The sequence below is a fragment of the Phalacrocorax aristotelis genome, chromosome 3 (genome assembly GCF_949628215.1).
Source record: "Phalacrocorax aristotelis chromosome 3, bGulAri2.1, whole genome shotgun sequence".
NCBI lineage: Eukaryota > Metazoa > Chordata > Aves > Suliformes > Phalacrocoracidae > Phalacrocorax > Phalacrocorax aristotelis.
In genome coordinates, this window is record NC_134278.1 from 15,048,356 (window position 1) to 15,060,455 (window position 12,100).

Below are 12,100 nucleotides of genomic sequence, written 5' to 3' on the forward strand. Positions count from 1 at the left end.
CTTTAATCTGGTCACTTGTTGCAGAAAAAGGAATGCTTTCAGACACCCCATTGCTTCATGCACACACACACATACAAACAGAGAGAGAGAGAGAGAGAGACAATAGACCAATAGAAAGCATGTTTCTGGACTGAATTCTTTTACTACGGAAGAAGTAGAAAACCAGTCCCTCTGATATCATTATATGCTACCTTCTGTTGAATAGTCATTTTGAAATGGATTTTCACTACCATCCTTAACAAATGTGTTCTCCGTACAAGTTCAGATTTATTATTTTCTTGGTGAAAAACACAAATGGAGAGGGAAGAAACATGAAATAACACTATGTGGGTAACTATGCTAGGTTTTCAATTATCTTTTTCTGGAGCCTCACTAAAATCAAGAGAGTGGCCCTGAGATTTTTTCTAAAATATTTCCATAGTGTCTCTTCCAAAAGATTATGTAGCATTTGTTCTTTTCTTTTTGGTTGTAACCTGAAGCCTGAGATATTGTAGCTCGTAAGAATATACTGCTACTTGGAGTAGAGAAGCTGGTGCTTTTGTCTTCTTTGTAATGTAAGATCAGGACACTTGGTCTGAGAAAGCTTTTTTACCTGATTTAAAAAATTCTCCCACTTTTTCGAAGAGCTCCCTAGTGCCAAAACCAGTTCAGGAAGGGAGCAATAAAAGGTCAACGTATCCAATGTCCCCATTAGGTTACTGTCCACTAGTGGTTTGGCTCTTTCAAACCCCTTCTAAAAAAAGATGTAGCTTTGAAAGGTTGCTTGCAGCCCCTTTTCTTTCCCAGCTAGCTGCCATGAATATTCTTACAGCATTTTCACAGGGGAAATGGCATTGAATCTCCTTAGGAGGGGAGTAGACCTGAAGGTGAGTCAGTACTGTTGTTACTCCATCGCCATCAGCATTAAAAAAAACAAAACAAAATAAAAACAAACAAAAAAACCCACAACTATTTTTTCTGGTTATAACTTGCTATTTACTGTCTGAAAATGTCTAGAAGTAGGTGAAAAGACTGAGGGGGGATGACTGTGTTAAAAGCAGACAAAACACAATGCTGCTTAGCCCAGCAAGGGCTGAAGCTCTGCATGAGCTCAGAGGCACAACTCTATATCCTTGCAAACTTGCAGTTTAAAAGTGCAATGTATGCCGAGAGTTAGATGACAGTTGAGCGTGTGTTTTAACAATCACAGTTTTGGACCTAAGTTTCTGAATTTCTCTTAAATCCAATTTCTAAGAGCATTAATAGCATCTCATCCATAATAAGTGACATATAAGTAGGACTAATGAGGTTAAATTGAGAAAAAGAAATGTCTTTTTACATAATATATTAAAATATTCTTTTTTTTCCAACCTGCCAACAATTGCTTCTTGGTTTTTTAGGCATTCAATTACCCTTTTTCAGAAATGAATGTTAACTATTAGCAAAGTCTTAGAAACAAGGCACTACAAAGAAAAACAAAGTCCAAAATATCCATCAACTCAACAAAAGGAGCAAAGGAATTCAGAGACAACTGAAAGATGAAAGTTAAATTAAGGTAGAAGCAGAAAAACATTTTTAAAACACAAAATTTGTGTCAGTTCTCTCACTTGTTTACCAGTACTCCCTACTCATTCATATACTTACGTTAAAAATATTTACAGTAAGTCTTCTGTGATAAATCTCATTCTTTAAAAATGTTTCATAGATTTCTCTTCATCATGTGAATACAGGAAATTATCCATGTATTTTACTAAGTTGGATTTCTCTTGAACATGGGCCAGCAATTTGCCCTTGCAGCAAAAAAAGGCTAACGGTATCCTGGGCTGAATTAGGTAGGCATTGCCAGCAGGTCGAAGGTAGTGATCCTTCACTTCTGCTCAGCACTGGTGAGGCCACACCTGGATTGCTGTTTCCAGTTCTGGACTCCCTAGCACAAGAGAGATACGGATGTACTGGAGAGAGTCCAATGAAGGGAAACAAAAAGAGGCTTAGGGGGATCTTCTCCATGTGTATAAATACCTGATGTGAGAGTCCAAAGAAGGCACAGCCAGGGTCTTTTCAGTGGTGCCCAGTGACAGGACAAGAGGCAATGGGCACAAACTGAAACACAGGAGGTGCTCTCTGAACATAGGAAACACTTTTTCATTGTGAAGGTGACTAAGCATTGGTACAGGCTGCCCATAGATGTGGTAGAATCTCCAACCTTGAAGATATTCAAAAGCCGTCCAGACACAGTCCTGAGCAAGCACCTCTAGGTGGCCCTACTTAAGCAGAAGAATTTTACTAGACGACCTCCAGAGGCTCTTCCAACTTCAACCATTTCCTGATTCTGTGATTTTGGATAGAAATCTTAAAAATAACAATTAAAAAACATAGGTTTTATCCCATTGATATTTAAGTTAAAATTGTGACCATGGCCTAAACTTCATTGGATTCCCAGATATAAATCCAGTCTATAAAGCCAGAACTATATCTCAAATGGATTAAATATGATTTTGGCCATCAATTGGCCAAATTGATGACCAACAAATGACCAAAAATTATTAAATTGGCCAATGGCATCCTGGCTTGTATCAGGAATAGTGTGGCCAGCAGGAGTAGGGAAGTGATTGTGTCCCTGTACTCAGCACTAATGAGGCCACACCTTGAATACTGTGTTCAGGTTTGGGCCCCTCAGTACAAGAAGGATATTGAGGTGATGGAGCGTGTCCAGAGAAGGGCAACGAAGCTGGTGAAAGGTCTGGAGGACAAGTCTTATGAGGAGCAGCTGAGGGAGCTGGGTTGTTTTTAGCCTGGAGAAGAGGAGGGTGAGGGGAGGCCTTATCGCTCTCTACAACTACCTGAAAGGAGGTTGCAGTGAGGTGGATGTGTTGGTCTCTTCTCCCAAGTAACAAGTGACAGGACAAGAGGAAATGGCCTCAGGTTGCATCAGGGCAGGTTTAGATTGCATATTATGAAAAAATTCTTTACTGAAAGAGTGGTCAAGCATTGGAACAGGCTGCCCAGAGAGGTGGTAGAGTCACCATCCCTGGAGATGTTCAGAAAACATGTAGATGAGGCACTTCAGGACATGATATTGTTGGGTTGATGATTGGAAGTGATGGTCTTAAAGATCTTTTCCAACCTTAATGATTCTATGATTTTATGAATCTATGACATATTAACTGCTTAGCAAAAGGAACATATCTTTTCTGTTCTTGTAACTTATAATAAGAGGATTCTGTTGTACTGGAGTTTTTTAGACACTATACTATATGCAACATACTAGAAAATAAAATAAAATATATGTGTGTGTATATATGTGTGTGTTTGAACATTTACACAATAAATACATATCTCCACTAATGGGCCAGCTAATTCAAATAGCATACTTTATTGTACATTACTAGTATGCAATTATATAATGAGAAAAAATGGTGTTTCAATTTCTATACTTTTTTTTGGAAATTAAGTTCAGTAGATCCTTTGAAATGAAGAAGGATTGAAATTTTTTTTTAGAGGACATTGCATTTTCTTTTGTACATTTCTAAATGAATGGTATAGATCATTTCTATGATGAATCTCCTATTCCCTAGTTTTATAGAGAGACAGAGACACTTTCAACCAGTGCAGCCCTTTTTCAACTAAGTCTATGTCGGCAGAGCAGTTACAACTGGGGTATTTTGTGACTGGAAACCGCACAAAATCATTAAATAAACTACAATGTGTTTAAAGCATGAGAGTGATCTCATAGAAGTACAGATTCCATCCCAGGAACCACCATATATACTTCTACTTGTCTCCTACTGTGTATCTTCATTTTCAACATTTGCTGCCTGTGTTAACTAGAATAAAATAGTATGTGCGTGTACCAGTAATGACTGAAACTTACCTTACACATATCTTCACACTGTGTTCCAGATTGCAGTAGCCTATGAGGCCATGATGAGAGGCAGGTTCACAGCTTCATGCTCTTGTACAGGTGCAACAGAGTAGCCCTTCTAGCTCCAGCAAAGGGGTTCTGCAGGTCTGGCACCTCGAAGCTGCATCCTGTTCAGGCTGGCACGCTTGAAATGAGACTGTTAATATATCACCCAGTTGTTGGACTTCTGTATCACTGGTATTTCACTTGATGCTAAAAGGTATCTGAAGCAGCCACAATAAAAAGACAAACACTGCGATCTGTCTTTCTATTAGGTTTTGGTGTATTTTCAGTGTATTTTTTGAACGAAGAGTGAAGAACAAAGAAAGAAAGTAAATGTTTTTCCCTTGCAATTGTTTCCTCTCACACACTCAGCCTCCCGAGTGCTCCTCGGGGCTGACGCAGCCTGGGCGTTGCCACGAGCAACCACGGGTGATTTAAACGCGGTGTAACTGCCAGCCCGCTCAGCCGGCGCCGAACGCAGCGGCGGCAACAGTACGTTCCGCGGCCGGGCGCTAGGCTGGGGCGGAGAAGGGGGGTCCCGGGCCCAGGGAGGCCCGAGGAAGGGCAGAGCGGCCCGGCAGCTCTCGCGAGGGAGGCTGTCGCGGCCTGGCTGTTGCCACGAGCAACCGCGGGAGATTTAAACGGCCCGACGGAGCGCGAGGGCCCAGGAGCGCGGCAAACAGGGCGTGGCGCGTTAGTTGGCGCAGGCAGGGCGAGCAGGGAGGGTGCTGCATGTGGCTTGTAGGCCCACAGCCCGGGAAGCTCTCTAGGTCTCTGCCAGGATAGTGAGCACTCGCCACAGAGCTAATGCCAGTGTTGTCATGGCAAAAGCCCCAGAGAGGTCTGATGCATCTACCCAGACGGAGCTGGAGGCTTCAGTACAGCCGGTAGGTTGCAACGTGTGCCCCAAGCCCTCACCTGGTGAGACGGTAAGTACCTGCACGAGGTGTGCACGGGTTGATGATCTGCTGTGACAGGTGGCTGAGTTGCAGGAGACAGTTAGAAGGCTAAGTAATATTAGTAGAACTGAGGCAGAGATAGATAGGAAGCCCCAGAACCACACTCCTGTAGCAGACACCACTGAGAAGGAGGAGGCACCTTGGACCCTGGTGACCTGCAAAAGCAGGGTTCTGCCCCAACCCCCACCTCCCAGTATCACCAGCAACAACAGGTTTGTAGCTTTAGTGACCGCAGGCACCCGCGAGCAAGGTCCACAAGGTGCAACTGTACCAGCAGCACAGAGTAGATGCTGTAAAAAGAAGAAACAAGTGCTTGTAGTGGGTGAGTCTCTGTTAAAAGGCACTGCGGCACCCATCTGCTGACCTGATGGGGAGTCACAAGAGCTTTGCTGTCTTCCAAGAGCTAAGATCCGAGACATCACTGAAAGGGTGCCACAACTTGTCAAAAGCACTGATTACTATCCTCTGCTACTCTTCCATGTGGGCGCAAATGATGCTACAAGCCAGAGCCTGGGCAGAACTAAGCAAGACTATAAAGCTCTGGGAAAGCAAGTGAAAAATATTGGTGCCCAAGTTATCTTCTCCTCCATATTACCTGTTGGAGAAAAATGGGTGACTAAAAATAGGCAAATAATACAAATCAACTCCTGGCTACGTGGCTGGTGTCAACGTGAGGGTTTTGGCTTTTATGACGACGGGATGTATTTCAACAACCATAGGCTGCTAGGGAGGGATGGATTCCATCTGTCTGGAAGGAGCAAGGGAATCTTTGGCAGCACGCTGGCGAACTTGGTGAGGAGGGCTTTAAACTGAGGAATTCGGGGGGAGGGACACAAAGTGGCAATGCTAATGCCGTCACACACAATGAGGCAATAAGACAGGACAACCTGAGCAGTGATAAAGGTGCTCTAGTGGCCTCATGCAATGGCAACCAGGAGACCAACGACCGCAAGGGTTTGTATAGTTGTAGCAGGTCCTTTTACACCCCTCTGGGAAACCTGTGTGCTCAAGCACCTTTCTGAAATGCCTGTACACCAACACACACAGCATGGGGAATAAACAGGAGGAACCAGAGGTCTGTGTGCGGTCACAGGGCCATGGTCTCATTGCAATCAGAGGCATGGTGGGATAGCTCACGTGACTGGAATGTGGTCGTGGATGGCTACAGGCTTTTCAGGAAAGACAGACCAGCAAGGTGAGGTGGGGGAGTTGCTGTTTATGTGAGGGAGCAACTGGAATGCATTGAGCTGTGCCTTGGAGTAGGAGAACAAGTTGAGAGCTTGTGGATAACAATTAAGGGGCAGCCAAATATGGGCAACACTGTTTTGGGTGTTTGCTACAGCTCACCTGATCAAGAAGAGGAAGTTGGTGAAGCCTTCTACAGACATCTGGAAGTAGTCTTGCAATCGCAGGTCCTGGTCCTCATGGAGGACTTCAGCCACCCTGATATTTGCTGGAAAAGCAACACAGAGAGCTATGCACAATCCAGAAGGTTCCTGCAGAGCATCAAGGACAACTTTTTGATGCAAGTGGTGGAGGAGCCAACAAGGCGAGATGTGCTGCTTGACCTTATCCTAACAAAGTAGGAAGGGCTGGTTGAGGATGTGAGAGTTGGGGGTAGCCTTGGCTGTGACCGTGAGATAGTTGAATTTAAGATACTGTGAGGTAGAAGCAGGGCTATGAGTCCGATTACAACCTTGGACTTCAAGAGGGCCAACTTTGGCCTCTTCAAAGACCTGCTAGGAGGAATCCCATGGGCTAGGATCTGGAAGGCAGAGGGGTCCAAGAGAGCTGGACAGTATTCAAGGACCACTTCCTCTGAGCTCAAGATCGGTGCACTCCCAGGAGGAAGAAGTCAAGCAGTGGAGTCTGGACACCCACATGGATGATCAAAGAGCTTCTAGAGAAACTCAAATGGAAGAGGGAGGTTCACAGTGTGTGGAAAAGGGACTGACCACTTGGGAGGAATATAGGAATGTTTTCAGGGTATGCAGAGATGTGATGAGGAATGCCAAGTCCCACTTGGAATTAAATCTGGCAATGCATGTCAAAGATAACAAGAAGGGCTTCTTTAAATATATCAGCAGTAAAAGGAAGATTGGGGATACAGTGGGGCCACTGCTGACCAAGTAATGGGCCCTGGCGACACAGGATGCCGAGAAGGCAGAGTAACTCAATGCCATCTTTGCCTTGGTCTTTACTGCTAAGGCTGGCCCTCAGGCATCTCAGCCCCCAGAGGTGAGAGGACAAATCTGGAGAAAAGAAGACTTACCATCAGTTGAAAAGGATTGGGTCAGGGATCATCTATGCAAACTGGATCCTTGTAAATCCATGGGCACCTATGGGATGCACCTACAAGTGCTGAGCCACTCTCTGTCATCTTTGAAAGGTTGTGGAGGACAGGAGAGGTGCCCGAGGACTGGAGGAAAGCAAATGTCACTCCAGTCTTCAAAAAGGGCAAGAAGGATTGTCACCGAAATAGGGAATAAACCTCGTAACACCAATGTAGTGTTAAAAGGCAGGCATTTTTTTATTGCAGTGCTGGATGCACAGGGGATCACTCCCCCAAGTATGCATACCTTACACACTCTTCTCAATGGATTTATAGATAAAAAAATATACATATTCATTTTATCCATACATATTCAACATTACTGTCTTTGGTGGTTGGTACATACAAAGTGAGCAAGTTTGTAAATTATTGTGCAGACTCAGTTGTCCTTTCTCATTGTTCTCTTTTGAGCAGTTGGTATTATTTGGGTCCGTGGTCCATGAGTCCGGTGGTCATGATCTCCCCCTGTCGGAATTTCCTTGTACCCTGTTGGCTCTCAGTCCCGTTTTCTCAGTCCGCTACACGAAACAACATTTTGCCATCTTTTTCTGACAGAAGAACATTGTCTATTGTTTCATTTACATTAATGACTACCTAGGGACTAAAATACAGATTAACAGATACACTGATTCATACACTCCATGTTCCCATAACATAACAACATCCCTGGTTGATTAATTTCATCACTTTGGTTACAGGAGAACCCAGTGAACTATTGGCCAGTCAGCCCCACGTCCATCCCCAGAAAGGTGATGGAGCAGTTATTCCTGGAGGTCATCTCCAGGCATATAGAGGACAAGGAGGTTATCAGAAGTAGTCAACATGGATTCACCAAGGGAAGATCATGCTTGACCAACTGATGGCCTTCTATGGTGGTGTGACTGGCTGGGTTGATGAAGGGAGAGCAGTGGATGTTGTTTACCTTGACTTCAGTAAGGCGTTTGACACTGTCTCCCATAACATCCTCACAGGCAAGCTAAGGAAGTGTGGGTTGGATGAGTGGACAGTGAGGTGGATTGATAACTGGCTCAACAACAGAACTCAGAGGATCGTGATCAATGGGGCAGAGTCTGGATGGAGGCCTGTCACTAGTGGTGTTCCCCAGGGGTCTGTACTGGGTCCAGTCCTGTTCAACATAGTCATCAATGACCTGGATGATGGGATAGAGTGTAATCTCAGCAAGTTTGCTGATGATACCAAGCTGGGAGGAGTGGCTGATACACCAGAAGCCTGTGCTGCCACTCAGCATGGCCTGGACAGGCTGGAGAGCTGGGAGGGGAACCTGATGAAATTAATCAAAAACAACTCTAAGGTCCTGCACCTGGGGAGGTACAACCCCATGCACCAGTACAGGTTGGGGTCTGACCTACTGGAAAGCAGCTCTGTTGATAAGGACTTGGGAGTGCTGGTGGACAGCAAGCTGACCATGAGCCAGCAATGTGCCCTTGTGGCCAAGAAGGCCAATGGTATCCTGGGCTGCATTAAAAGGAGTGGCCAGCAAGTCGAGGGAGGTTATCCTCCCCCTGTTCTCTGCCCTAGTGAGGCCACATGTGGAGTACTGTGCCCAGTTTTGGGCCTCCCAGTTTAAGAAGGGCGTGGAACTGCTTGAGCAAGTCCAGTGGAGAGCTACAAAGATGATCAAGGGATTGGAGCATCTCTGTTTTGAGGAAAGGCTGAGAGACTTGGGTTTGTTCAGCCTGGAGAAGAGAAGACTGAAGGGGAATTTCATCAATACTTATAAATATGTAAAGGATGGGTGTCAGGATGATGGGACTAGACTCTGTTCAGTGGTGCCCAATGACAGGACAAGGGGCAATGGGCACAAGTTGGAACACAGGGAGTTCCAGCTAAACATGAGAAAAAACTTCTTTCCTGTGAGGGTGCCAGAGCAGTGGCACAGGCTGCCCAGGGAGGGTGCAGAGTCTCCTTCCCTGGAGACATTCAAAACCTGGCTGGACGTGTTCCTGTGCCCCCTGCTTTGGGTGTGCCTGCTCAAGCAGAGGGGTTGGACAAGATGATCTCCAGAGGTCCCTTCCAACCACTGCTATTCTGCGATCCTGTTCTGCCTCTGTGAGTCTCCAGAGTGAACACAGCTGTTGGGTGTGCAGACTTAAGCTCTATTTATGGCAAACAAATCCAACAACTTTCTGTTATCAAAAATGAGGAGGTCATATGCTCTTGTTCTGTATATTTCTCTCCTCTGTTAGATCCCTCAAGTGAGTCAGGTAAACCTATATGGCTAGAGGAGAATGAACCCAGAAAAATGTGAGCAGCTTTCTTTCAGTTTGGAATGGAACAGAAGTCTTTAGCAAATGGGAGTTGCTAGGACTTCAAATATGAGGAGCTGAAACAGAGCTGTTAGCTTGGGTCAGCTGTTCTGAGGAGCAGCTGTCTTAGGACTGTAGCACATCAAAGCCTGTATTATTTTGCTTAATGTTAAAGGCCTAATTAAGTTACATACATTAGATCAAATTAAGCCTGTTCATGAAGGTGTCATTGTGTCTCAAATCCTGCCTCACTCTCAGACCTAAGTGTCAAAGTTCAAGGTGTAGAGACATAGGTCTTCCTATTCCGGAATCACAATCCCAAAGTTTGTTCTCTCTATACCATTTGTATTAAATATTGAAAGGTGCCAATCATTCTGGCAAAGCATGTCCTGAAGAGGACCTTTCTTCTCCATAAAGTATCACCTAAAAAGTGGATGCCAGAATTTGAGGTTTTTTTGCTCCTTTTTGGGATATCAACCCAATCTGCTGCCAGCCAACCCTTCCTACTAGGTTGTAGAGGAGTCTCATTCCATTCAACTGAAGTTCTGTTACATTAAGTAGCTTAAAAGGCAGTCCTTTTGGCTTGGATTGCAGAACAGCATCTATGCTTCATTGTTAGCATACATTTTATGTGGATTTTAGTATTTGTTCAACATTCGACTGTTTTAACTACTTTCAGTATTTGACAACAGGTAGGTGGAGAGTCAGAGGATCCAAACTGTGGCTTAAAATTATAGGCATATTGTTTATAATCTGGGAATATTTGACAAAATTCAAAAAAACAAATAAAAAGAGAAAACAAAGGGATTTCAACTAGGAATGTTCCTTGTGGGAACTTGGTAGCAATCACAAAAGGGATATCTGGGAAGAGGGAGAATAAGGAAGTTATGGATTTTTTTCTATGTTTAACACAAAAAAAATTTGAGATGTTTCTTCTCTGTGTAGATAATGATCCCTCTGAAGTTCTTCAGGAGTTTAAAAAAATATATATTATGTGAGCAGCATTGGTATAGGGTAAAACTCATTACCTGAACACACTTGACAGTCAAAGTGACTCCAAAGCAAGAAGTGAACTATTTCTGTTTTGATAGTTGTAAGCACCTATATTCTTGAACTGAAGCATTATTTGAAGGCAGAGCTAAGTATATTTTTTTAGGCCAAATGACACTTGAAAAAATAGACAAGTTTGCAGGGTTTCAAACCCTTTTCAAGTTTGTTTTTTTTTTTTTATCAGTGTCTTCTTGTAAAAACCCTACACATATTCACATGCTGACTAGTCTTAAACACATGGATATTAGTGATAAGTGTCACTCTTCCCATTCATAAGAATTTGCCCAACCAGCAGTTAAATACACTATGACAAAGGTCAGAATTTTTTTCAGATCCTGCCAACTACAATTTTAAATCAGTGAAGGTGGTTACCATTTTTATTTCCTGAGGTAGCCAAAAATGTGTCTATCATCTAGAGACCTTGAAGTCTCACAAACGAATCCCTGTACTCCTGATGTCTCAATTAGCCACCCATTCAAAATGCCTAAAGTGACTCTTAGGGAAACAGGTTAGCATAGTGATTTTTGTCTTCAGCCTTTTTGGGTAAACCTTAGGAAATCTTTGGTTTATCAGCTCTGTTTACATTATCAATTAAATACATACTTTGCCATTGTGATTTAAAATGTCACCCAAATGGTCTGAAAATTGTTTTTGGAAATATTAAAGAGCAGCTGGTTACTGAATTAGCTGAAAAGTCAGGAAACATTGCGTTAAGGTTTATTTATTAATGAAGTCCTAGACAGTGTAGAACGATAAACAGGTAGCAGGCAAATTACTTTGCAGAAACCAAATATAGTCACATTACAATCAGGAAAATAGGAACTGGAGGGCATTTTTAGAAGTTCTGCTCTTTATTTACAATTTGTAATTAATCAATAGGAGAAATATTGCATACTACATACAATGGATAAGGTGATCTTCATGGATTACTCTCTAAATACATGACATTTACAGTACAGTTGTAATATCTACTGCATATACTGTGAACATTAGGGAAAGAAACATGTAAATATAAGATGCACAGAAGAGAAGGCAGAAGACAAGAAAAATGAAAGGATAGGAAGGAAATTTCAAACAGCAGGAATAAGGTACTGTCATTAACTGCCATTGAATATAACTCGCAAAACTACAGAGCTGCAGTTTTATCTAGCTTTTAAATCTGCCTGTAGTCACGATGATTTTGTCCATACAAATCAGGTGAGGAGTTTAGTGGAGAGGATCAAAAAAGTATTAAGTGTATTTACATTAGTATGACCCAGGAAAACCTCCATTTCAGGCAGCAAATTTACTCTGTTACTGGTGAAGTAACATGAATATAGAATTACATCACCATAATTAATTCCATAAGCATGTGAGGAGAATGTGTCAGGTAGAAAGAGATGTCAGATGCAGAAGAGTAGAGTCATGCTGAGAAAACTGAAGAACATAGATAAAACAGGAAGAAAACACTGAAAGTGAGTAAGAGGGACAAAGGAACATAGCTATAGTACAGGCAAATATTGTCTGGGTTAAAGGCAAAGGGATCATGCTGTGTCTGATGCTATTCCACTTCCCTTTCTATCCTGAAATGATGAAGATTAATTCGGAACACAGGCAACTAGAACTGTTC